The 27,697-nt window shown below is 43.3% G+C and overlaps 1 pseudogene; it reads left to right on the top strand.

The window, feature by feature from the left end:
* The first annotated feature begins 380 nt into the window (after nt 1-380).
* On the top strand, nt 381-19,615 carry LOC101600505 (annotated as a pseudogene).
* The last annotated feature ends 8,082 nt before the right edge of the window (nt 19,616-27,697 follow it).

Raw genomic sequence — 27,697 nt, 5'->3', positions numbered from 1 at the left:
TGCCACAGATGATTTGGTTTTAATCCTCTAGGGTTTACTCCATACTGAGGAATTGAGTGATATTCAGGACAGGTATTACATTGTCGCACAATTTGCCTAGCAGCTTCTCTAGTAATTTGAAACTGTTTTTGTCAACTTTGACTATTTTGATGATGTAAATTATGAGATCTCTGAGCTAATTCCAATTGAGATATACCTATGATCTGTGTGGCTTTATCTGCCATATCATTTTCCAATGCTAAAGGCAATCCTGGTTGCAAAGCTCCCATCAATTCCATTGTTTCATTTACCTTCCTAAGATCCTGTAATAACCTCCATTCTCCAGACTTCTTTTTTATAACAAAAATTGCAGAATTCCAACGTGAGTATGAAGGGGCAATATGACCGCTTTCAAGCTGTTCCTGTACAAACTGGTCTGTGGCCTGGATTTTCTCAGCAGTAAGAGGCCATTGATCCACCTACACAGGTTCCCCACTCTTCCAAGTTATGAGATCTGCATGAGGTACAGGTTGTCCAATGACCCCCTGTAAAAATATCCCAAGCCTGCCCTTGGAGGCCTAGGTACTGGTGATATGGGCTCTAACCGTCCTTGTTCATTCTTGCCCAAACCTTGAGCCAGCAAGAGCCCCTGATTTAACATTTGTTTGGAAACTGTATCACTAGGACTATAAAGATAAATTCCCATGCAACTCATGACATCCCTTCCCCACAGATTCACAGATAAACCTGGGACAATATATGGCTGAAAAGTTCCTCTATGCCCTTCTTCATCTCTTCATTGTAACAAATCACTGCTCTGTTCTGGGCTTTGAGTCTGTCCTATTCCCTGCAACTGACTCACAAAGAACTGTTTAGGCCAATTAGGAGGCCACTGATCAGCTGTAAGCACTGAAACATCAGCTCCTGAATCCAGTGAACCCTGGAACTTTCTACAATTAATATACAAAGTTAATTCTGGTCTCTGTGATCCAATGGCTTGGATCCAGTAAGCATCTGAAGAACCAAAACCTACATCACCTCTTTTGTCCCTTTTACTAGCATTCTTAGTTTGCAATTGGGGGAGTAATATTAATTGTGCTAATCATTGTCCCTTATTAATTACTGATATTCCGCCAGGGGAATGGGTCATAACTTTAATTTCCCCTTCATAATCAGAATCAATGACTCCAGGTGCTACTAAAATTCCTTTCATGGTAGAGCTACTTCTCCCTAACAGTATCCCAACAGATCCTTTAGTCAATGGCCCATAAACACTTGTTGGTAAGGCCTGCATTGCCATTTCTGGGGTTAATACTGTAGAGGTGGCGGAACTGAGGTCCAGTCCTGTGCTGCTTGGGGTTGCTCTGCAGAGGTCCTGAATGGATTGTTTTGCAGGGGGATAAAGTTCTGTAGTGCTCCATAACATTGTTGCGGGGCCTGGAGCTGGCCCCTCCTCCCATTTCCTGCGGGAGAAGATTCCCCATATAATCATATTTTATTTATTTATTTATTTATTTATTTATTTTTAAATTTTGTTTATTTTTATTTATTTCAGAGCAACAGACAGAGGAAGAAAGAGGCAGACAGAGAGAGACAGAGAGAGAATGGGCACCCCAGGGTCTCCAGCCACTGCAAACGAACTCCAGACGCGTGAGCCCCCTTGTGCATCTGGCTAACGTGGGTCCTGGGGAATCAAGCCTCAGACCAGGGTCCTTAGGCTTCACAGGCAAGAGCTTAACTGCTAAGCAATCTCTCCAGCCCTGGCCCAAATATTTTAATTTAATTTCTTTATTTGAAAGCAGAGGAAGAGAGAATGGGGTGGTGAGAGATGGCATGCCAGATCCTCCAGCCACTGCAAACAAACTCCAGATGCACATGCCCTTTTGTGTATCTGGCTTCATGTGAGTACTGGGGTATCGGACCTGGGATGTTAGGCTTTGCAGACAGCCACCTCAACTGCTGAGCCATCTCTCCAGCCCTGCCATATAATCATATTTAGATTTACATTCACTGGCCCAGTGTTTGCCCCTTTTACAGTTTGGGCACAACCCTGGTTCCTTCCTGGGTGAATCATTCTTTTGCTTCTGAGGACATTGTCTCACCTGACAATGTCCCATCTTACCATATCTAAAACAACTTCCTGGGGGACCATTAACTTTTCTCTTATTACCCTTTTGTTGCTGAAAAAGAACCTCCTTTACTGACTTCCCTTGAAGGGCAGCAACCAAAGCTAGCCCTTGTGTATAGGATGGACCTATGTCAGAACATAGTCTAATGTAATCAGTTATGTTCCCCTTTCTCCTAAATGGCCTCAAGGCAGCTTGACAAGCAGAGTTGGCATTCTCATAGGCTAATAATTTTACAAGTGCAAGTCCTGCTTCAGAATCGCCAACCAATCTGTTAGCAGCCTGTAATAATCTATCCACAAAGTTTTGATATGAATCATCAGGTCCTTGCCTAATTTTTGACAAATCTTCAGTCTCCCTCCCAATGGATGGAAGTTTACGCCAAGCCTTTTTAGCTTGTGCATTAACCTGAGCATAAACGCCTGCATCAAACTGCAATTGACTCTCAAGTTCCCGATATGGGTCCCTCTCCTGCCAGCACATCAAAAGTAATAGGTACCCCCTGAGCCTTATTCACCTCAGCAGTGGCCTGACAGTTTTCCATATAATCTGTTTTCCACAATAGTCTCCCCCTGACAAACATACCTTTGCTACTTGTTTCCAGTCCCCTAGAGGGAGTGTCTCAAATGCCATAGAGTCTATGATAGCAAGCGTGAAAGGAGCTATAGGGCCATACTGCACACAAGCTGCTTTTAATTCCTTCAACTGCCTAAAAGGTATAGTTATGAGATCTTACTCTATTCCCTTGACTATCTTTTTGTTCAAAAACAGGATATACATCAAATCCCTGCATATCTTCTCCTCTTTGCGCTGCTCCTGCAAGAGTGGCTCGCAGGGGAGAGACGGAAGGACGAATCAAAGATACAGGATGAAACTCACCCGCAGGTTTTGACACTTCCGCAATAGTGGGAGGTTTCGTTACGGCAGGAGGACTGGGAGTGGCTGTATTTCCTGGAGTACCCCAAAGAATTAATGAAACAAAGAGTTGGTTCTTTCAAATGATAAACAATATTGATAAATCTTTAGCAAATCTTACCAAAAGAAAGAGAAAAGAGACCCAAAAATAAAATTAGAGATGAAAAAGTCACCATCATAACAGTTACCAAAGAAATTCAAAAAATCACAGGGACATATTATAAGAACATATACTATACTAAGTTTGAAAATCTGAAATAAGTGCATGATTTCTTTGATTTATATGACCTACAAAAATTAAGTTAAGATGAGATTAATCACTTAATAGACCTATAACAAATATGGAGATCCAAGCAGTTATCAAAAATGTACCAACTGGGGCTGGGGCGATGGCTTAGCGGTTAAGCACTTGCCTGTGAAGCCTAAGGACACCGGTTCGAGGCTCGGTTCCCCAGGTCCCACGTTAGCCAGATGCACAAAGGGGCGCACGCGTCTGGAGTTCGTTTGCAGAGGCTGGAAGCCCTGGCATGCCCATTCTCTCTCTCTCTCCCTTTATCTGTCTTTCTCTCTGTGTCTGTCTCTCTCTAATAAAAATTAAAAAAAAAATGTACCAACTGGGCTGGAGGGATGGCTTGGTGGTTAAGCACTTGCCTGTCAAGCCTAAGGTCCCCAATTCGAGGCTTGATTCCCCAGGACCCACATTAGCCAGATGCACAAGGGGCGCACATGTCTGGAGTTCCTTTACAGTGGCTAGAGGTCCTGGCGTGCCCATTCTCTCTCTCTCTATCTATCTATCTATCTATCTATCTATCTATCTATCTATCTATCTGCCTCTTTCTCTCTCTGTCTGTCACTCTCAAAGAAATAAAAACATTTTTTTAAATCTCCCAACTAAAAAAAGTCCAGGTCCAGATGGATTTGCTAGTGAATTTTGCCAGACCTTCATGGAAGAACACCATTGCTTCTCAAACTTTTCCATAAAATAGAAAAGGACGAAATCCTACCAAACTCCTTCTACAAAGCCAGAATCACCCTGATACCAAAACCAAAGACAGAACAACAACAACAAAATTACAGACCATTCTCCCTCATGAACATAGATGCAAAAATTCTCAACAAAATATTGGCAAACAGAATACAAGAATATATCAGAAAGATCATTCACCCTGACCAAGTAGGTTTTATCCCAGAGATGCAGGGATGGTTCAACATACATAAATTGATAAAAATAATACACCATATATATGACTGAGGGACAAAAATGTCACATGATCAGAATCTCATTAGATGTAGAAAAAGCATTTGACAAAATCCAACATCCCTTAATAATAAAAGTCTTACAGAATCTGGGAATAGAAAGAACATATCTCAACATAATGAAGGCTATTTGTGACAAATCTACAGCCAACATATACTAAATGGAGAAAAACCTGAAGCTTTTCCACTAAAATCAGGAACAAGACAAGGTGGCCATAGTCTCCACTTTTATTTAATTCAGTACTGGAAGTCTTAGTCATAAAAACAAGGCAAGAGCCACACATAAGATGGATACAAATTAGAAAGGAAGAGATCAAATCTTTTATTTGAGAGAGACAATGGGCATATCAGGACTCTAGCCACGGCAGTGCGCACCACCTTGTGCATCTGGCTTACGTGAGCACACAGGAATTGATCCTGGGTTCAAAATCAAGCACCTTAACCACTAAGCCATCTGCCATTTCTACAGCCCTCCCCCTCCCCAACTTTTTTTTTTTTTTTTAACAGAAATAGCAGGCTCCCAAAGTATGGCTTAAGCAGATGGGCAGAAGAAATCTGGCCTCCAGTGTTTCCATTGCAGTGGCGATGCAACGGGATGGTTGTGGGGTGTGGGGAGATGGCTCAGTGGAGAAAGCACTGGCCTTGCAAGTTTGAGGACCAGGGTTCAGACACACAGCTCCCATGTAAACACTGGGTGCATGAGGTGGGTAACTCCTGCACTCAGGAGGTAGAGACAGGGTATGTGGTCGGTAGGGAACAACAAACTGGCTAGCTAAGGCTAGTCAACTTGCATCCTGGGTTCAAGTGAGAGATCCTGCCTCGGTAAATAGAGGGGAGGGCAATGGAGGGAGACACCCAATGTCAACATCTAGCCTCCACATACACACACACACACACATGAGCATGCATATATGTATGCATACCACATTCACCCATATACATGCAGAAAGAGAGAGAGAGAAGTTGCATTACACAGCCTTTTGTAACCCATCTCTATTGCTTTGACCTCTGGGCCTTGCCCCACAGAAACACCCCAGAGTTAGCCACTCCCTGGAGCTGATAAAAGTCCTGCCTGTACCCAGTAAGCCAAGCGTCACATGTTTTCTCTCATATGTGGATCCTAGCTACAAATGTTTGGACTTGTATGTGAGTTGGAATAAAACTCAGTAGCAGAGACCAGTAAGATAGAAAGGGGCTATAAGGGAGGGGGGGGGGGAGGACTTAATGTGTGTGTGTGAGTGTGTATGTGGGTGGAGGAACAGGTTAATGGGGGTGAAAAGGCCTAAATGAGGTCAGGGTAGGAGATTGAGTAAAGGAAGGGTGGAGGAAGGGCTAATCAAAATCTAAGAGGGTATGAATAAGCCATACAGAAACCTACTTTTGGGGCAATTGACACACCCAGAAGCTATAGATTTTTACTAGAAAAAATTCAGTGACAGGAATGGGAATCCTTCCAGTGAGTTGTTGGCCACATAGGTCCCTGATACACTCCAAATATTACAGGTCATTGCCAAGGCTCTTGGTTTCCCACCAGGAATAGATGGTGAGACCCTATTGCTGAAGACTCCACATGCTTGGGCTACAAAGTCACTGAGAAATCCTGCTGGAGCTGAGCTGAAAACTTCCTCCATGTAGACCAGTTGACAGAAAGCTGGAAAAAGCTACACTGCAGAAAGCTCCATGGGAGAGAGAGAAGTCATCAGTGGAGATAAACAAAAGTGGACACTGCAAGCCTTAAGTTTGGCCAGCTAGGTCAAATGAGCTAATGCGTGCAATAATGGAATGTGTATTATAGTGAAACCAACCACTCTCTAATTGGACTGGAGGCCCACTCCCTGGGAGGGAATACATGCCTGATACTGAAAACCTATGATAGGGCAAGTCATGAGCTCTAGGGGTGTAAAGCCTGCTGGTGTCCAACTAAATCCATATGTTATGCTGACCAAACTGCCTGGTAAGCACTTCTCTTAATGTTCATACCCATATGTTAATGCTTCTCTTCCTTTTGGTTAGAGAAGCTTCTCTTTTCAGATAGCAGTGACCTCTGGGATGACTCAAAAGGCACTGTAGTGCTGAGAAGAAGCGACAGAGGAGTGCTCAGCACGGAAATATCTCTATCACACCTTTCAAGCCTCAGGGTCCATTGCGGAAAAGGTAGTGGAAACAATTTAAGAGCCAAAGGAAGGGTAGTGCTCCTTACAATGCACTCTTCTAGATACAGAATAGCCTGGATCTCCATGACTTCGCAGTGCCTGGCATTACCTTACACAAGATCCTCATAATAGGAGAAAAAATGATGATATAAAAATAAAAGAGAGACTGAGAGGGGGAGGGATATGATGGAGAGTGGAGTTGCAAAAGGGAAAGTGAGTGGGGGGGGGAATTTTCATGGTTTCTTGTCTATAATTATAGAAGTTGTCCAAAAAAAACCCCAACCCTACCTGTATATTTCACATGCAAATCAGCCATTCCCAAGCCCTCACTGGCTGGACCAGTCTCCTCTGCTCTGATCATCCCAGGCTGGGCAACAAACAACTGGGGAAAATCCCAAAGCCTCAAAGCATTCTGAAATTGTTCAGATTAGCTTACACTACCTGCTTCCTCACTTCTTTTCATGGAAACCCAGTAATGAGCCCTGGCCCTCATAGTGCCCCTGCTTTGTGCCTCCTGACAACCCTCGAGCTTCTCTGAATGGCCCTGCGGGTTGTAGGAACTTCCTCCTCTATAACAAGCTCTTTCCCAAGCACAGTCCCTGACCCATTGCCTCACTGACTAAGAGTGTCCTGTAACCACACGTGTTTTAAGAGACAAGCAGACTGTGAGGGAAGCCAAGGTCCAACAAGTGGTAGGTGGGGGAAAGAGAGAGTGTGGAGCGGCCTTGGGGAGGTTGGGGAGCCTCACAGCAGTTCACCCTCTAAGGGAAGAAGCCTCAGTGTGGCTAGATGGTGTGTTGTGGAAGGTGGAGATGCAGAGGGAGAGAGAAATTGGGATCCCTGCAGGAAATACTATGCTGAGAGTTGTGAATTGAACTTGACTGAAAATGCCACACCTATGTTAAAAGTACAGAGAGACAGACTGGAGAGAACTTCCGTAACTGTGGAATGTTGTAAATCTCGACTCACAGTTATTATGGGCTGTCTTTAAATTGATTATACTCAGTAATACTTTTTTTTTAATCCCTACCACCAAATAACTCCCCAAAAGCAACTTTAGGGAGGAAGGGTTCAGTTTTGGTTTACAATTCAGAGAAATACAGTCCATCATAGTGGGAAGGCACAGGAAGAGGTGCCAGCATGGCCTGGGATGCCAAGCAGGAGGCAGACAAAGGAGAATGCTGGTGCCCAGCTGGCTTTCTCCTTTCTCCTTTTATTCAGCCAGGACCCAAGCCTCGGGGTGGCGTTGCTCACATTCAGGGTGAGTCCTCTTTACTCAATTAAAGCTCTTTGGAAATACTCTCAAAGACATGTACAAGGGTGTGCCCCAGGGCTGGGGAGATGGCTTATGAGTTAAAGGCACTTGCTTGCGAAGCCTGTCAACCCATGTTTGACTTCCCGATACCCACAGACAGCCACATGCACAAAGTGGTGCATGTGTCTGGAGTTCACTTGCAGCAGCAAGAGACCCAGGCATGCCTATTCTCACTCTCTCTCTCTTCAAATAAATTTTTAAAAAGATTTTAGGGGTGGACATATGGTTTAGTGGTTAAGGCACTTGCTTGTGAAGCATAAGGACCCATGTTTGACTCTCCAGATTCCAAGTAAGCCAGACACACAAGGTGATGCCAGCACCCAAGGTAACACATGCACACATGATGGCACACACGTCTGGAGTTCTATTGCAGTGGCTAGAAACCCTGGCACACCAATTCTCTCTCTCTTTCTTTCTTTTTTTTTCATTTTTAAAAATTATTAGATGTGGACATATTTTGTATGTGAACATCACACGTTGGTACCATCCTTTCCCTCCTCCCTGCCCCTTTTCTGAAGAGGCCTTCCTCATAAAAAGTAAAAAATTGGACTGGCAAGATTGCTTAGTGGTTAAGGCATTTGCCTGCAAAGCCAAAGGACCTAGGTTTGATTCCCCAGGACCCACGTAAGCCAGATGCACAAGATGGCACATGTATCTGGAGTTTGTTTACAGTGGCTGGATGGCCTGGAGTGCATATTCTCTTTCTCTCCTTCTCTCTCCCTCTGACTTTGACTCTCTCAGATAAATAAATAAAAATAATTATTTCTTTTCAATTTTTTATTAACAACTTCCATAATTATAAAAAAAATCCCATGGTAATACTCTCCCTCCCCCCACGTTCCCCTTTGAAACTCCATTCTCCATCATATCCCCTCCCCATCTCAGTCAGTCTCTCTTTTATTTTGATGTCATCATCTTTTCCTCCTATTATGATGGTCTTGTGTAGGTAGTATCAGGCACTGTGAGGTCATGGATATCCAGGCCATTTTGTGCCTGGTGGAAGCACATTGTAAGGAGTTCTACTCTTCCTTTGGCTCTTACATTCTTTCTGCCACCTCTTCCGCAATAGACCCTGAGCCTTGGAAGGTGTGATTCAGATATTGCAGTAATAAGCACTCCTGTCACTTCTTCCTAGCACTATGATAACTTCTGAGGCAATCCAAGGTCACTGCCATTTGAAAAGATAAGATTCTCTACCAAAAGTGAGAATAGCATTAATATAAGGGTATGAATATTAAGTGAAGTGCTTACTGGGCAGTTTGATAAGAATAGTATATACATTTAGCCAGACAGCAGCAGACATTACACCCCTAGGGCTCATGACTAACCCTGTTTCAGATTTTCAGTATCAAGGATATATTCCCTCCCATGGAGCGGGCCTCCAGTCCAATTAGAGGGAAGTTGATTTCCACCATGACAGCCATGCCACTATTGCACCCATTGGCTCATTTGGCCTGGCTGGCCAAGTATAAGGCTTGCAGTGTCCACCATTGAGTATCTTCACTGGTGATTTCTCTCTCTCCTATTGAACTGCATGCAGAATTGCTTCTTCCAGCTTTCTGTCAGCTGGTCTACATGGAGGAGGTTTTCAGCTCAGTTTCAGCAGGATTTTTCAGTGACCTTGAAGCCCAAGTGGAGTCTTCAGCAGTAGGGTCTTACCATCGATTCCTGGTGGGAAGCCAAGGGCCTCAGCAATGGCCAATAATGTTTTGGGGGCATCAGGGACCTCCCGGGCCAACAACTCACTGGAAGGTATCCCATCCTTGGCACTGAAAATTTTCTAGCAACAATATATGGCTTCTGAGTGTACCAAAAATAAAATGTTTTTAATAAGTAAATAAATAATTATTTTAAGGTGTGTATCACTGGGCATTGAAGGAGTAAGCAAATCTCTTCATGGAGAATCTCAGGAATTCATTATACTAATGGGTGCAGCTGTCACCCCAGGAGTCTGTCTAGAGACTTGCTTACTCAAAAGAAAAGCAGTCTGTGTAAACTTGTGATCTCAGGGGAGCTGGATACCTGGCTGGCTATCACGGAAGTTTACTTTGTCATTTGCTAATTCTTCTCCCTCCCTTCTCTGCCAGCACAACCCCAACCTTTTTTTATATAAACTCATCCCTTGCCAAAAGCTACATGGACACTTCATATTTGGACTGTTGAAATGTGATATGTCCCTCTGCTACCTCAAAATAAAACCCTTGTATCCCTGCCAGAAATGTCTACCTGCTCCTTCCTTTCTAATTCACCTCTAAAATCTTCTTCCTTACAGAGAGAACTTAGGAAAGAGCTCGAAGGAAGACTGGAGGACACAATGGACAGGCGCCACCTCCAGGGCAGTGAGGTGGGAACAGTAGCATGAATAAAAGGACATGGAGAAGATGAGAGGCTGGGCAGGCTGTGAAAAGCAAGGGCAGCCTGGTCACTGAGTATTGTTACAGACAAGGTGAGAACATTATATACCAACCTGCTTCTCGAGCCAATTGAGAGTCCTTCTATCAAGGGGGTGACTGAGAGGGGACTATCGCCTGAAAGAACGCTTGGTGAAGAAGCTTAGGGACACAGGGCTTTTAAAGTCTCAAGACCATAAAAATAATGACAACATCAGAGCCAGATGTAGGCCTAGGTCACCCTTGGGACTGCAGTTGTTTTGCTCGTCTATTCTGGAGTTAGCTTGGGTTGATACATCTGGGCCATGTTCGGAGTCATGGGGAGCCCTGAAAGTGCTGTCAACGTGGATGTCGCCCTCCAGGGGAGTTAGCGATTTCATAACTGAAAGGCTCGAAATGGGGTCAGGTCCTAATTAGGACAAAATGGTGTTATCTTAGCTATTTCAATATCACCTCCTGGACACAGAATCAAGCAGAACCAGCACTTAGGGAGGACCTTCCAAAAGTAAAGGCACCGTCGTTATAAGAAATGCACTCAGAGCTGTTGAAAAGGAAAATAAAATTGGCTTGTTTTCTCTGCCCTCGTGAGTTTTTAGCTGGGACAGATTTCTGTTAGTAAAAGACATTTTCTCCTGGTTCCCTCCACACCTCCCAATTCTCTGGTCTCAGTTCCCGTGCTGCTGGCTTGGGGCTTCCTGGACACTGCGAGCTTGCTGCTGAAGCAGGCCCCTTGCTCTGCCTTCCTGGGTTCCCAACGCTTGGATCCCCTGCCCCAGAGGGTATGCACACAGAAATCTGCCCTTCTTTTTCAAAAGGTAGCAAGACCCAAGGAAATATACTATTCCTTGTACTTCAGCCAAGCCACAGCTGAAACCACAGAAGAAGTGGGGAGATGATCATGTGTGCTTCTTCCATGCTGAACCTGATAATCAGTGCCAGGGTGAAGGTGACAGACCCTGAGGATACTCAACACCTACCAAAGCAGAGATCCAGAGGCTCCTAAGAGCTCATCACTGAAGTAAAGTTAAAACTCACCCACCACAGCTCAGGGAATTTTGTGGAAGAGGGAGCAGAAAGATTGTAAGAGCCACAGGTTGAAACATCAAGCCCAGGGGCATTCCAACTGCCCCCCCCCCCAATAATTGACTGATCCTCCCACAGTACTTAACCCACAATCCCATGGGCAATACTGTAACCCCACTGAGGATGGTCCCCAGTAGAATGGGAGAAGGGACAAGGGAAAAGGGGGTATCAACACATAATGTATCCATACAAAATATGCTGTTAATAATAATAATAAAGAATATAAGAAAGACATATTCATAAGAGAAAGAAGGGTTAAGGAGATAGCTCAGTCATGCCTTGCAAGCATGAAGACCTTAGTGGGATCCCCAGAACCTACATGCAAAAAGTAAATAAATGTAAGCTAGTCATGGTGGCCCATGCCTTTAATCCCAACCCTCAGGAGAGTACAGTAGGAGGAACACTGTGAGTTTGAGGCCAACCTGGGGCTACAGAATGAGTTCTAGGTCAGCCTGGGCTACAGTGAAACCCTAGCTTGAAAACAAAACAAAACAAAGGGCTGGAGAGATGGCTTAGTGGTTAAGGCGCTTGCCTGTGAAGTCTAAGGACCCATGTTCAACTTCCAGATCTAATGTAAGCCAGATGCACAAAGGGGAGGCAAGCACAAGGTCTCATGTGCCCACTAGGTGGCACAAGCATCTGGAGTTAGATTTCAATGGCTGAGGCCCCAACGACCCAATTCTCTCTCACTTGTTAAAAAATAAAAAGTAGGGCTGGAGAGATGGCTTAGCGATTAAGCACTTGCCTGTGAAGCCTAAGGACCCCGGTTCGAGGCTCGGTTCCCCAGGTCCCACGTTAGCCAGATGCACAAGGGGGCGCACGCGTCTGGAGTTCGTTTGCAGAGGCTGGAAGCCCTGGCGCGCCCATTCTCTCTCTCTCCCTCTATCTGCCTTTCTCTCTGTGTCTGTCGCTCTCAAATAAATAAATAAATAAATAATGAACAAAAAATATTTTTAAAAAAATAAATAAAAAGTAATAATTTTTTAAAATGTAGGTGTAAAAAAACATATCAGCATAGTGGTATCCCTTGAACGCTACCTTTGGGGAGGAGAAGATAGGCAGATACTTGGGGTTTGTCGGCTAGCCAGTCTAACCTAGTTGTTAAGTTCCAGGCCAGTGAGATCTTGTCTCAAAAATAGGGTAGACAGTTCCTGAGGCATGACACCTGAGGTTGTCTTCTGGGACACACACACACACACACACACACACACACACACACAAAGAGAAAAATAGAAATTTTATCACATGCGCAATGGTTCCTCATGTAGAAAAAGCCACTATTCCAAGAAAATAGTTGTCACTGGCATCTGAGGCTGGCCTCTATTGAAAGGACTCAGAAGAGACAAACAGAGCTCAGTGTAGAAGCAGTTTATCGTGGAGTAGAGCAGAGTGCACCTGAATGGTGAGAGTAAGCAACAGCCAAAAGGACCATTGTGCTGATAACATTTTAGGCAGGCTATATTCTATTTCTAAAACGGCAGATTTTCCTGAGGAACTTTGCCCTATCCAGGTGGCTGATAGATCTGTTTGATCTGAATAGTTATATACTAATGATTCTGGGAAGTTCAGGATGTCATGTCTCCTCCCAGAGATATGAAATGTAACTCATCCCATTCCTCTGACCTGCAATTAGAGTCCTGCAACCTTAATTCTTAATCCAACAGACTATGGGGGGGGGAGGGTCCAGCCTCAATGTCTTCTAGTTAACATTTAACTAATTACCTGACAATTTAGGCTCCAAAGTTGAGATCCTAAAATCAATTAGCATATAGATGATGGGTTGAACTGGCCTCTTGTACCTGAAATGTTGCATAAACATGTCAACAGTGCAGAGAGGTGTAGCCCAGCTCTGTTTCCAGTAGCCCGAGGAGTCTTTGCTTAGGGACCTCACTCAGATAAAACTGGGTCCTTGTGTGTGCTATGGGAAAGAACTTTAGAGTGAATCAGAGTGAAGCAAAGTTAGTATGTTTATTGACTAGAGATAAGAAAGTATACACTTTATGGCTGGGGAAATGGCTCGGTGGTTAAAGGCATTTGCTAGCAAAGTCTGACAGCCCAGGTTCAATTCCCTAGTACCCACATAAATCTGGATGCACAAAGTGGCCTTTGTGGGGCTGGAGAGTTGGTTCAACGGTTAATACACTTCTCTGCAAAGCCTAACAGCCCAGGTTCAATTCTCCAGTACCTACGTAAAGCTAGATGAACACTGACTCACGCAACTGGAGTTCATTTGCAGCAGTTGGAAGCTCTGGCAAATCCATTCTCTCTCTCTCCTTGCAAATAAAAAAATAAAAATAAAAAAAATAAAGTCAGGTTGGAGAGATGGCTTAGCAGTTAAGTCACTTGCTTGCAAAGCCAAAGGACCCAGTATTAATTCCCCAGGACCCACATAAGCCAGATACACAAGGTGGTTCATGCATCTGGAGTTCATTTGCAGTGGCAAGAGGTCCTGGTGTGTCCATAGGCTCTCTTTCAAATAAATAAATAAAAATATTTAAAATAAAGTTCACACTTTTGTTTTATGTATGGGAATTTAGACAGAGGTGCATTTAGGTCTATCTGTCTCTCATCTATCTATCTATCTATCTATCTATCTATCTATCTATCTATCTATCTAATCTAATCTATATGTTTCTGTGGCTTCTTAAGTTAAAATGATCAAAGGATGTAACTTATAAGGTTTAAAGATAAAGCAGTTTAAAAATTAAGTAATTTTAACAGTTAAATAAAAGGGGACTGGGAGATGGTTCAGCAATAAAATATATTTGCTTGCAAAACCTGCCAGCCTGGGTTTGATTCCCCAGTATTCACATAAAGCTGGATGCACAAAGTGGTGCATGGATCTGTGACCCTCTGAGAGAAGGAGGCGGAGCCAGGAATACCTGAAGCTCCCGGCCAGTTAGTCTGATATTTACTGAATGGCAATGGCAAGAGACATTCTCTAAAAGAAGGTGGGGCCCAGGCACCTCAAAGTTGCCCTCTGACTTTCACACAAGTGCAGTGAAATGTGTGTCTACAAATAAATAAATATCAAAGTCATAACTGACAGACTTGTAAATGGAATTAATCTTTTCCAACTTTTTTAACCTTCCAGACACAATTTGGCCTTGATATCCATGACCTTGCAGTGCTTGTCACTACATATATAAGACCATCATAAGAGGAGGAAAAGATGATGACTTGAAAATAAAAGAGAGACAGAGTGAGAGGGGGAGGGGATATGATGGAGAGTGGATTTGTGAAGGGGAAAGTGGGGGAGGGAGTTATTATTATTTATTATCTATCATTATGGAAGTTGTCAATAAAAAAGTTTAAAAAATAGTAATACAAGCATTTAGTGTTTGTTTGCAGTGGAAAGAGACCATGGCGTGCGCGCACACACACACACACAGGTGCATGTGTTTAAATAAATAAATTTTATTTTATTCTGTGTTTTCAAGGTAGGGTCTGGACCTGGAATTCACTATGTAGTCTCAGGGTGGCCTTGAACTCACAATGATTCTCCTACCTCTGGCTCCTGAGTGCTGGGATTAAAGGCGTGGGCCACCCAGCACAAATTTTATTTTTGAAAAGGGGGAGCCCGGCATAGAGGTGCACACCTGAGTTCCCCGTGAAGATTTATCATTTCAACCACCCCCTCCCCTCCCCACCCTATCCATTACCATTTTCTTTCGAAGATTCTTCTTTGTCAAGCCACCCCAGGGGGAGAGTGCGATGGCAGAAGGGGGTGCTTCTCGTTTCAGTGCTTCTTCTGGGGAGGAGAAAGTAGGGGTGTGCCTCAGCACTAATCCAAGAGTGCTGGCAACAGTGAGTTCCCAGAACACCGCAGGGCAAAACGCCCAGAAATGGACTCCTGCAAGAGACCGGAAGACAACGCGCAGCCAGCCGCTCCTCAAATGAACAAGGACGACACGCCGCAATCTTGGGGAAAGTAAGAGGCATGCTGAGCAAGCTGACTCCTGGCAAGTGTGACGAGCTGTACCTTGAGCTCCTCGATGTGGGTGTCCGGTCTAAACTCATCCTGGACGGGGTCATACTGCTGATTGCGGACCAAGCCCTGGAAAAGCCAAAGCAGAGCTCCCTGTACGCTCCGCTGTCTGCGATTGGCAGAAACTTGGATGACCCAGCCGCAGAGGGTCAGCCAGGAGGGAAGCAAAGCACAACATTCAGATACCTCCGAATTTCCAAATTACAGGATAAATTTGAAAACGTGTTGATGTCTATGATAGGCCTGAAACCCCCTTTCTCCCTGAGGAGGAGGTGGAGGAACAGAGAGCCCTTGCTTAGATCATGATGTCAGGGAAGGGGCTGGAGGGATGGCTGAGCAGTGAAGGCATTTGCCTGCAAAGCCAAAGAACCCAGGTCCCATTTCCCAGGACCCACGTACCAGATGCACAAGGTGGTACATGCATCTGGAGTTTGTTTGCCATGGCTGGAGGACCTGTTGTGCCGATTCTCTCTGTCTGCCTCTCTGACTCTCAAATAAATAAATAAAACTAAAAAAAAAAAAAATGCCCTGGAACATCAAATTCATTGGAGAACTTGGCAAGCTAGATCTCATTCATAACTCCATCAAAAAAGCTTCAGAAAAGGAGCGAGTACAACACAAAGGTATGGGAGAGGATTGGGAGTGCCTGTCGGATGACAAGGACAGTGGGATCTAGATGAGACCGCAAGCAAGCCAAATCCATCATAGATCAGTACTTTGCCAGAATGTGTCCTTGATGTTAAGTAAGGAATTACCAGCCAGATTTGTTTCCTACTGCCGGATACCATAGAGTTACAAGAACACCATTGGGTTCCTTGCAAGGCTTTTCTTGACAATGGACCAAAGACAATCAATAAAACCCTGCAAGTTGCAAAGATCTAGGAGTGTTTATTCTTGCTCCTATTGCTCAAGGGATGAGAGATGGTTGTGGGAAGCCATGCTGGCTTCGTCAGGCTTTGCCATGTCAGCTTGTTTACTGCTTTTGTATCCTAATTGTCTGCATGAGCACATGATGTTATTCTAATATGGTTGCTCACCCATCCCGATTGGGTGATGCAAAATCATCTGATGAGACTTAAGCCAATCAGACGATGCTATACAATCACATGACCATAAGTATATAAGCTTGGCGCTCCGTAGGGTCGGGGTCCTTCTCTCTTTCAGTTTGGAGCTCCCAATAAAGTGTGCTTGAGAAGAATCCTGTTGTTGTCGTTCTTCCTGCTGGCGGGAGGGGCGCAACAAGTGGTGCTGAAACCCGGGACTTGTCAACAAACGGCCAATTGAGAGGACCCCTGAGGATACTTCCGAGGGAGGATTCAGAACTCAACACATGGAGCGGCGGTACCGGTGAGTTCCCCTGGATGTGCTATATGCTAAGTTTTGGCTTGTAACTGATCTGTAAGTCTGATATACTTAAGTTAGTTGAGCGTCTCAAACGTATATAAGGTTGTAGAATGGGACACCACCACTCCACCTTTTTGGAGCCACTAGGTAGGGACATTGACCGCGAGGCAGAAACGCAAAAGTTGCGCGCAGGTACACAGCCCTTATGGCGCTTGGTGTGATCATGTTTGGAGGACAAACGTTGTGAAGAGGTGATCAGGGAAGGCCAACGCATATTAGCACATCATCAAGATAGCATGTCAGAGTCTGAAGAAAGTAAAAGGGGACAACAAAAAAAGGTTAAAATGAAAAGTGAACCTAGGTTTCAGATAGAACAGAATAAATGTGCACAGAATAAAAGTAAATCACAAAAGGAAGGGCCACATTCAGGTCCGAAGCTATATCCAGATTTAACGGAACTTGCAAATTTATATATAGAAAGTTCTAGTGAATCTGAGGGAGAAGAATTAACTCCAGAGGAAGAACAGGATTTTGAGGAAGTAGAGACCAAGTATGTTCGGGAATGTTCTAGACCCAGACAAGATGGCGTCTTTACTCCTCCTCCAGCTTATGCCTCTACAAGTAAAAAATGTAAACAACAAGATGGCCGACTTCTGTTCGGGGCGTGTCCTTCGTCCGGATGTAGTTTGATAAAACCAGAGACTTGGAGAAAGTTGGCTAGTGCTTATCCAGTTTTTGAGGACCCTAATACCAATACTAGATATCATGAAGCTATAGGATATAAGGAACTCAAGGATCTTGCAGAAGCTACTAGAACTTATGGGATAAATCCTTCTTTTACTATGGCTTTGTTAGAATGTCTTTCTAGCAATTGTATGACTCCAGCAGATTGGTTTGGAGTATCAAAGGCTTGTTTAAGCCTAGGACAATATTTAGATTGGAAATCTCTATATACTGATGCTGCTCAAAGTCAAGCCAGAATAAATGCAGCAAATAATCAGCCAGTATGGAATTTTGATATGCTTATGGGACAAGGACAATGAGCTAATAATCAGATTGCCTATCCTCTTCAAGTTTATCAGCAAATAAATGCTATTGCTCTCAGAGCCTGGAGGGCATTGCCAAATAGAGGGGAAGTATCAGGCAACCTTACTAAAATTATTCAGGGAGCTACTGAACCATTTTCAGACTTTGTAGCTTGCATGATGGAAGCAGCTGGTCGTTTTTTTGGTGATGCTGACCAAGCCATGCCACTTGTGGAACAACTAATTTACTTTTGTCCCCATTCCAGTAGAGGCGGATCCAACTACCTTTCCTTTAGTAGGACTTATTCGTCATAAGAGATTTTGGTATTACTGCAGCAATCATTTCAGCCATAGTCATTTCAGCTGCAGCAGCAACTACTGCTGCTCTTGCCATGACATCTCAAGCTCAAACTGTGGAAGTTGTTAATAACATAGTAGAAAAGACTTCTGTAGCATTAGAAACACAAGAAGCAATTAATAAGCACCTTCTTGCTGGTATTCATCTAGTTAATCAAAGAGTAGATCTGGTGCAGAATCAAGTAGAGGAATTATATAAAATAATACAACTTGGATGTGTTTCCCAGTATCAACATTTGTGTATTACTCCTTTGCAATTTAATTTTACTGCTTCTTTTAATCAGAGTCGCAAGTTAGCTAAATTTTTGGCAGGAAACTGGACACTTGAAGGAGAGCAGCTATCTCGGAAGTTATTGTTCCAGATTGTACAGCTGAATGGAACTCATCTGGAGCCAATCTCTTTGGGAGATTTTACTTCTTGGCTATCTTCTGCATTTTCTTTCTTTAAGGAATGGGTGGGGGTGGCTATGTTTGGAGCAGCCCTTTTGTGTGGTATGGTGTTCTGTCTCTGGCTTATCTGTCGAATCAGAAGACAACGTCAGCAGGATAACATAAAGATTGTTCAGGCACTTATGGCTTTGGATCAAGGAGCATCTCCACAAGTATGGCTGGCTAGCCTGCGTAATGGTTAGTTTCACCCTGTCTTATGTAAGGCCTTTGCACACCAAGTGACCTTGTTGTCATTGCACCTTGGAAGGCTTACATTCCTGCATGAGCAGCCTTTGCACCCCGAAGGGATTTTTCTCACTGCACTCGGGAAGGTGCTTAAGCAAGTTTTTGGTCTTGGGCTCTACCCTCGATCGGACTGGCCATCATGAGGGCTGGTCCTGGATCGGGTATCCTGAGGTTCAAAACAATTTTTTAAAGGGGGAACTGTGGGAAGCCATGCTGGCTTCGTCAGGCTTTGCCATGTCAGCTTGTTTACTGCTTTTGTATCCTAATTGTCTGCGCATGAGCACATGATGTTATTCTAATATGGTTGCTCACCCATCCCGATTGGGTGATGCAAAATCATCTGATGAGACTTAAGCCAATCAGACGATGCTATACAATCACATGACCATAAGTATATAAGCTTGGCGCTCCGTAGGGTCGGGGTCCTTCTCTCTTTCAGTTTGGAGCTCCCAATAAAGTGTGTTTGAGAAGAATCCTGTTGTTATCGTTCTTCCTGCTGGTGGGAGGGGTGCAACAGATGGCGCCTTCTTTCTGGAGGAACCTTTCATGCCACCAAGGATGACAATGGATAGGAACCCACTTGGAGGACTTGCTGACATGTCAGGGCAAATGCCAGGTAGTGGAATTGGCATGGGTCTAGGAGTTTTCCTGGATGGGTTTTCACCCACCATGGGACATCATCGTTCAAATCAGCTTTTCAACGGCCATGGGGGACACATCATGCCTCCCACACAATTGCAGTTTGAGAGATGGGGGGGGGGCAAGTTTCTGCAAAGCCAGGGGCTAAGCCAGCTCTACCATAACCAGAGCCAGGGACTCTTCTCTCAGCTGCAAGGACAATTGAAAGACATGCCACCCTGGATTTCTAAGAAAGGACAGCTTAATGAAGATGAGATTAGCTTGAGGCCTGCTCAGTCATTCCTGATGAATAAAATTCAAGTACCAAAGCTTCAGCCCCAGGTTACTGATTCCTCCTACTGCCTACTAGGGGCTGAAGTTGCAAATTAAATTTTTCTAAAAATATATTTTATTTATTTATTTGTGAGAGAAAGAAGGAAGAAGGGAGGGAGGGAGAGAGAGAATGGGCATGCCAGGGCCTCCAACTCCTGCATAAAATCTCCAGATGCATGGGACACCTTGTACATCTGCCTTATATGGGCACTGGAGAATCCAACCTGGATCCTTAGGCTTCACAGGCAAGCACCTTAACTATTAAGTTCTCTCTCCAGTCTTGCCTTTTTTTTTTTTAAAAAAAAATCATTTTATTTTTGAGAGAGAAAGAGAGAGAGAGAGAGAGAGAGAGAGAGGAAAGGCACGGCGGGGTGGGGATGGGAAGAGAGCAATAGAATGGGCACACCAGGGACTTTCCCTCTCTGTGAATGAACTCCAAATGTGTGTGCCCCCTTGTGTGTGTGTGTGTGGGACATTGCACACCTGCATCACTGTGAGTGTGGCTACATGGGACCTGGAGATTTGAACATGTGTTCTTAGGCTTAACCATTAAACCATCTCTCCAGCCCAGGCCTAGCTTTTTTTTTTTTTTTTTTTTTTAAAATTAAGATTGAATTTGCTACCTGATCTCCAGCAGGCAAAACCCTGCTGGGGAAGAAGTATACCACTGGGAGTGGACTTAATAGTCCAACCCTATGGTGTGTTCAGAGCAGTTTGTGCCTTGGCTGCTTGTGCTTGCTGGATCTTTGGTCATGTCTCTCTGCTATGATCTATGGAAGTGAGACAGCTTTTTATGCCACTGATAGTGTTTCCCCTGGATTCTGTAAGCTTGAAATAAACCCTTTCTTCCCACGAGCGGCTTCTGGTCAAATGTTTGTCCAGCAATTGGAAGGTAACTGTGACCGTATGTTACAAAGACATACTTGCAGAGATAGCCAGAGGTGGATTTTGTGAGGCTCAAAATTTATGTTTAATTTGGAGACATCTTTAGATAACCATAACAATTATGAATGCATTTTATAAAAATAAATATATAAAGTGATAAAATATTATAAAAGTAAGGAGTAAGTAGCTGGCAGGTCAGCACCACACAAGACAAGAACGTGTAGAATTACTGCCCAACATGACTCTGTGGTACTCCTTTTTCTCATAGCCTTTGATCCCCACTCCTCGATTCCTGCTTCCCATGAACCTGACATTTACACCATTTCCTGTCAGTAGAAAAGAGATTTTCCTCTGCCGTGGGTTCAAGTTTATTTTATTTATTTATTTTTTTCAAGTTTATTTTTATAACGATCAAGGTGATGGGTGACACTCACAGCTTTTACTCAGAAGCCCAGCTTGGGATTACAGAGTGAGTTCTGGGTTAGCCTCAGCTAGAGTGAGATCCTATCGTGAAGCCCCCTCCACAAATTACGAAAACTAGAAGACTGAGTTACCCACTGCCATTACTACATTGTAACCAAACCACCTAATGCTCCTTACCTGCTGTCACATGATTGTGTGTCACTGCCGACTTCAGGCTTCTAAAGCACACGCGGACACTTGAGATTTACTGGTGCTTCTTTGGGCCAAGTCAAAGTGCAGGAGCATAGGGAAGTCCTTCATACACATTAAAGCACACAGATCCCTTTTATATTACTGGGAGCAAGTTTGGAAGAGATTGCCCAGTACCTAAAAGGAAAAAGAAAATGCTGCACGCAGAGAAATCTGTCACAGGACTCACACACGGTAATTCAAGATGGATGCTGCCCAGCGCAGTCTCAGAGAGGCGCTCTCTCGTCTGCTGTGTGCATGCTACATTGCAGGAAAGAGCACTGTAAGATTTAAGTGTGATCAACTTTTTGTCATAATCATTTCCTACTCTAGAATTCTCAGAAGGATCCCACCCACAATCTATTCAAAAACTGCAGGCATATTTGTGCATCTGGTTTGACGTGGGTACTGGGGAATCAAACCTGGGCCGTCATACTTTGCAAGCAAACGCCTTCAACCGCTGTGCCATCACTTCTGCAGGTATATTCGAATGGCATACTTCTTCCTTCATTCTGATCTCTTTTAAGACCATTTCTCAGTTCTCTTCTTTCAAGTCTTGAAAATCATCCATTTACAAGATACCTTGATTTTGCCTGCTGTTCTCTTTGTCCCCATGCAGGTAACACTGTCATACTGTCCTCCTGGAGGGAAAGCCACCCCTGTCTCCTACAACACCCTTTTATTCTGTCCAGGGCCTGGGGCAGACGTTCTGGTGGAGGGGATACGAGCTTGGTACTAGGGTTAAGGGTCGAGTCGTGCAGGTCCTTTAACCACGTTTCTGAACATGAGCTCGCTCAATTGTCTGGGGAATTTTCATCACAGGACATCTGAAAAGACCCGGGGCTCATGGTTGAGTTAAGCTTTTGTGATTGCTCCATTGGCAAAGTGCTGAAGCCTCAACAAGTAGATCTGGAAAAGTCTGAAAACTTGTGCCTCCTAAAAGCAACCAAAGCCCCAAACCCCCACAGTGGCTATGACATAAGTCAACATTGTTTGTTTGTTTATTTTGAGGCAGAGTCTCATCTAGTCTATGATGATCTGGACCTCATTTTGTAGCCAGGCTGGGGTTGAATTCACTGTGATCCTCTCACCTCAATTTTTTTTTTAATTTATTTATTTGAGAGTGACAGACACAGAGAGAAAGACAGATAGAGGGAGAGAGAGAGAATGGGCGCGCCAGGGCCTCCAGCCTCTGCAAACGAACTCCAGACGCGTGCGCCCCCTTGTGCATCTGGCTAACGTGGGATCTGGGGAACTGAGCCTCGATCCGGGGTCCTTAGGCTTCACAGGCAAGTGCTTAACCGCTAAGCCATCTCTCCAGCCCCTCTCACCTCAATTTTAAGAGTGGGTCACAGCCCACAGCTCCTTCTCCCTGACACTTTTTGAGACAAAGTCTCACTCAGTCTAGGTTGACCTGGAATTTACTCTGTATCCCAGCAATCCTCCCACAGGTATAATCCAGGCTCCTGGAGGTGATTGGTCTTTAGCATCCTGCAATGGGATTGTAGCCCCAGGTGTGGGCCCTCCGGGAGTCTGGGAGACTGAGAGTGGGACTTTGTGACAAAGGAAGAGGAAAGCAATTGTGTTTACGCAGCAGGGCTCATTCAGATGGCTAGCAGGAAGTAACAGAATATACTGTACTGAAAACAAATCTTTTAAATTTATTTTTATTTTTTTAAATTTTTTTGTTTTTTATTTATTTATTTGAGAGCGACAGACAGAGAGAGAAAGAAGCAGATAGATAGATAGAGAATGGGCACGCCAGGGCCTCCAGCCACTGCAAACAACTCCAGATACATGTGCCCCGTTGTGCATCTGGCTAACGTGGGTCCTGGGAAATCGAGCCTTGAACTGGGGTCCTTAGGCTTGACAGGCAAGCGCTTAACCGCTAAGCCATCTCTGCAACCCTAAATTTATTTTTATTAGATAGGGACAACTTAGTATATTAACAACACATGTTGGTACCATTTCCCTCATTCCTGCCACTTTCTCGAAGAGGCCCTCCTTATCGGGGATCAATCCCATGGGACTGTGGGTCATGCATTGTGGGGGCAGCCGTCAGTTATGGGGAAGAGACAATGCCTCTGTGCATAATGTCCCATCTTGTGGCTCTAGCAATCTTTCCACTCCCTTTTCCACAAAATTCCCTGAGCCATGTTAGGTGCATTTTAAGTCTACTTCAATTATGGGCTCTTAGGAGCCTCTGGATCTCTGCTTCGGTAGGTGTTGAGTGTCCTCAGTGTCTTTCAGCCTTGTGCTGATATCATGTTCACCGAGAAAGCTGCACTCTTGCTCATTTTCCCAGTTCCTCTGTGGTTTCAGCTGGGGCGGGGGTGAAGTGTGCTGGGTCATTTTTCTCCTCTGGTCCCACTCCCATCTGAAGAAGAGAAGTAGAATGTCCAACGGAGACATCAGAACCTGTTAAATGAGATAACCACTATTAATTTAGAGAGAATTTAAAGGGTGTAGACCCTCTTATAGCCCAAGATTAGTGGGAGCTTGACATTGGAAAACAAAATTGTTATCTGGATATAATACTGATTTGTCTCCCAGTTCCAGATTTCCTTTCCACTGAGTGGATCCGTTAGCCAATCCAAGAGCGGTTGGTTTCCTAATGTGGCTGTATGCCTCTATTGTACCTGTGTGAGCATCATGTCTGGTTGCTTACTTCTGAGTAGCTTAGACTTTGAGTTGCTCTGACAGATGTTGGCCACTTTACCCTGGTAGCTCACATAGTGCCTTCCAACATTAGGTAGGCTAACTGTCTGGGGACGGGCTCTGTTTTAGATTCCAACCAGGTCACTCCATGGTCTGTGTCGATAGCATATGCTTTCTTCAGCAGTAGGGTCTTACCATTATCCTCTGGTGGGTAATCAAGTGCTCTGACAGAAGTCTGTCTTTGTTATTTTGGGAGACCTTGTAGGTCTCTCCAATCAACATGTTAACCATGTCTTGGTACAGGGAATTCTAGGCCAGTACCTTGGGGAAAGAAAAAAAGACAGGAAAAAATAAAAAAAAAAAAAGAAACAGGAGAAATTTAAAGTTAGGCTTCATCTCACCCTCTCCAGGGCCCTTCGATTCAGGTGCTCTCCCTAAGGTCCTGTTGAGGGTTCAATCTTTAAGTGTAACTTACAGGATATAGGATTCTGTAGTACCATTTCAATTTGGGTTCAGTCCCTCCTCCCCCGCGTGCACTTTCCCCCTTCTCCCAATTCCTACCTTCTCTATTGTACAAGCCTTGAGATGCTGTTCAGGTATGCCAGCAACTCGGGCTGATCTAGGTTAGGAACTGCAGATGAGGGAGACCATGTAATAGTTGTCTTTCTGTGATTGTGTGGGTATGATCACTGATTATGATCTTTTCCAAGTTCAACCATTTTTCTACAAATTTCATTGTGTCGTTTTTTTCTTACTGCTGAGTAGAATTTCATCATGTAGATATAACACATTTTGATTATCCATTCGTCCAATGATGGACAGTTGGGTTGATTCCAGTTCTTAGCTACTATGAATTGAGCAGCTATAAACATGGTTCAGCAAATATCTCTGGACTGAGATGTGGACCTTTTAGGGTGAATATCCAGTAAGGGAATAACAGGATCTGTTGGTAACTCTATATTCATCCTTTTCAGGAGTCTCCATATTGATTTCCATAGTGGTTGAACCAGCTTACATTCCCACCAACAGTGAATGAGGGTTCCTATTTCTCCACATCCTCACCAACATTTGTTTTCATTTGATTTTTTAATGTTTGCTATCCTTACTGGGATAAAGTGGAATCTTATAGTTGTTTTAATTTGCATTACCATAATGGTTAGGGATGTTGACCATTTTCTTAAGCATGTGTTAGCCATTTGTAATTCTTCCTCTAAGAACTCCATATTCAATTCTCTGCCACACTTTTGGAGGGGTTGTTTGATTTTTTTATTGTTTAATTTGTTTGAATTCTTTGTAGATACTAGATATTAGGCCTCTGTCAGTTGTATAGCTGGTGAAGATTTTCTCCCATTCAGTGGGTAATCTAATGGCTCTGTTTATGGTATGTTTGTCTGTGCAAAAGCTTTTTTAGCTTCATGAAATACCATTGGTTGAGTGCTTGTTTAATTTCCTGGAATACTGGGGTTTTGTTCAGGAAGTCTTTTCCCAGTCCCATATCATGGAGCATGCCTCCTGTTTGTTCTTCCAGTAGTTGAAGATTTTGAGGTCTTTAATCCATTTGGACTTGATTTTTGTGCATGGAGAAATGAATGGGTCTAACTTCATTTTTCTACATTTGGTCATCCAATTTGTCCAACACCATTTGTTGAAGATGCTGTCTTTTCTTCAGTCTATGTTATTGGCACCTTTGTCAAAGATCAGGTAGTTGTAGTTACTTGACCTAGGGTCTGGGTCTTCAATTCTGTTCCATTGGTCTGTGTTTTTGTTTTTATTCCAGTACCATGCTGTTTTTATTACTATGGATTTGTAATATAGCTTAAGATTGTGTATGGTGATACCGCCAGAAGTTTTATTTCATTTTATTTTTGTTGAGGATATGTTTGGATATCTGAGGCCTGATGCAATTCTATATGAATTTTGAGCTCATTTTTTAATCTCTGTGAAGAATGATGCTGGTATTTTATTGGTATTGCATTAAATCTGAATGTTGCTTTTGGTAGAGTTGCCTTTGTTACAATATTAATTCTACCTATCCAGGAGCATGGAAGGTCTTTCCATCTTTTCAAGTCCTCAATTTTTTTGTTGAGTATTTTAATGGTTTCACTATATAGGTGTTTCACATCCTTGGTTAGTGTTATTCCAAAGTACTTAATTGTTTTTGTTGCTATTGAAAATGGGACAGCCTCACTGATTTCTTTCTCTATATATTTGTCCTTTGCATATAGAAAAGCTACTGGTTTTTGTGCATTGATTTTGTATTCTGCCACTTTGCTGAAGGAATTAATCATCTTTAAGCTTTGAGATGGAGACTTTCAGGTTACCTATGTACAGGATCATGTCATCTGCAGATAGGGATAACTTGACTTCTTCCTATCCAATTTGAATTCCTTTTATTTCTTTTTACTAATATTTTATTTTATTTATTTATTTGACAGAGGCAGAGGAAGAGAGAATGCCCTTTTACTTCTTTCACCTGTCTTATTGCTTGGATTAGTACTTCTAGTACCATGTTGAAGAGCAGTGGTGAGAGTGGGCACCCTGTCTTGCTCTCAATCTCAAGGGGAACTCCTTGAGTCTTTCCCCATTAAGTATTATTTGGGCTTTAGGTACTTTATATGTAGCCTTTATTTGGTTGAGAAATAAATCCTCCATGCCTATTCTTTCCTGTGTTCTGACCATGAAGTGATGTTGTATTTTGTCAAAGGCCTTCTCTGCATCAATTGAGATAATCATGTGGTTATTAAGGTTAAGTTCATTTCTGTGGTGTATTACATTGATCAGTTTCCATGTATTGAACCATCCTTGCATCTCTGGGATGCAGCCTACTTGGTCAAAGTGGATAATGCTTTTGATGTGTTGTTGAATTCGCTTTGCAAGGATTTTATTCAGGAGCTTTGCATCTAAGTTCATCAGGGATATAGTTTTCTTTTCCTGTTGCATCTGTGTCTGGTTTTGGTATTAGGGTGATGCTAGCTTCATAAAAGGAGTTTGGGAGAATTCACTGGTCTCCAATCATGTGAAACAGTTTGAGAAAAATTGGTTTCAGTTCTTCAATGAGGAATTGGTGGAATGTGGCTGAGAAGGCATTTGGTCCTGGAGTTTTCTCTTTGGGAGGTGTTTTTTTTTTTTTTTTTTTTTTTTTTTTTTTTTTTTGGTTTGGCAAGGTAGGGTTTCACTCTAGCACAGGCTGACCTGGAATTCACTATGTAGTCTTAGGGTGGCCTTGAATTCACAAGGATCCTCCTACCTCTGCCTCCCAAGTGCTGGGATTAAAGGTTTACACCACCATGCCTGGCTCTTTGGGAAGGTTTTTTTTTACCTTTTCAATTTCCATGGATGTGACAGGTTTGTTTAGGAGATTAATATGCTCTGGGTTTAGTTTAGGTAGGTGGTATTCATCCATTCCTTCCAAATTATCCAGTTTTGTGGAGTAGAGGTTTTGGAAGTATGCCCCAGTGATTCTTCCGATTTCATTGATGTCTGTTGTGATCTCTACTTTTTCATTTCTGATTTTGTTAATTTGAAACTTCTCTCTCTTTCTCTCTCTATCTCACTTTTGGCCTGATAAAATTGACCAGGGCTTTGTCAATCTTGTTTGTTTTTTCAAAGAGCCAGGTCTTCATTTCATTAATTTAAAAATTGTTTTCTTAGTTTGCAATTCATTAATTTCTGCTCTAATCTTGATTATTTCTTTCTGCCTTGAGTTCTTTGGATTAGATTCTTCTTGGTTTTCCAGTGCCTTTAGGTGGACAGTTAGGTTATTAATTTGGGATCTCTCTGTCTTTTTAATAAAAGCATTTAGCACTATGAATTTTACCCTTAGTACTGCCTTCATTGTGTCCCAGAAATTTTGGTAGGTTGTGTTTTCATTATCATTCAACTCTATGAATTTTACCATTTTTTAAAAAAATTCTTACACAACCCATTCGTTGTTTAAAAGTATTA

This window comes from Jaculus jaculus, chromosome 1 (genome assembly GCF_020740685.1).
Source record: "Jaculus jaculus isolate mJacJac1 chromosome 1, mJacJac1.mat.Y.cur, whole genome shotgun sequence".
NCBI lineage: Eukaryota > Metazoa > Chordata > Mammalia > Rodentia > Dipodidae > Jaculus > Jaculus jaculus.
Note: the sequence above shows the minus strand (reverse complement) of the source record. Positions and strands in the feature narration are given on the sequence as shown.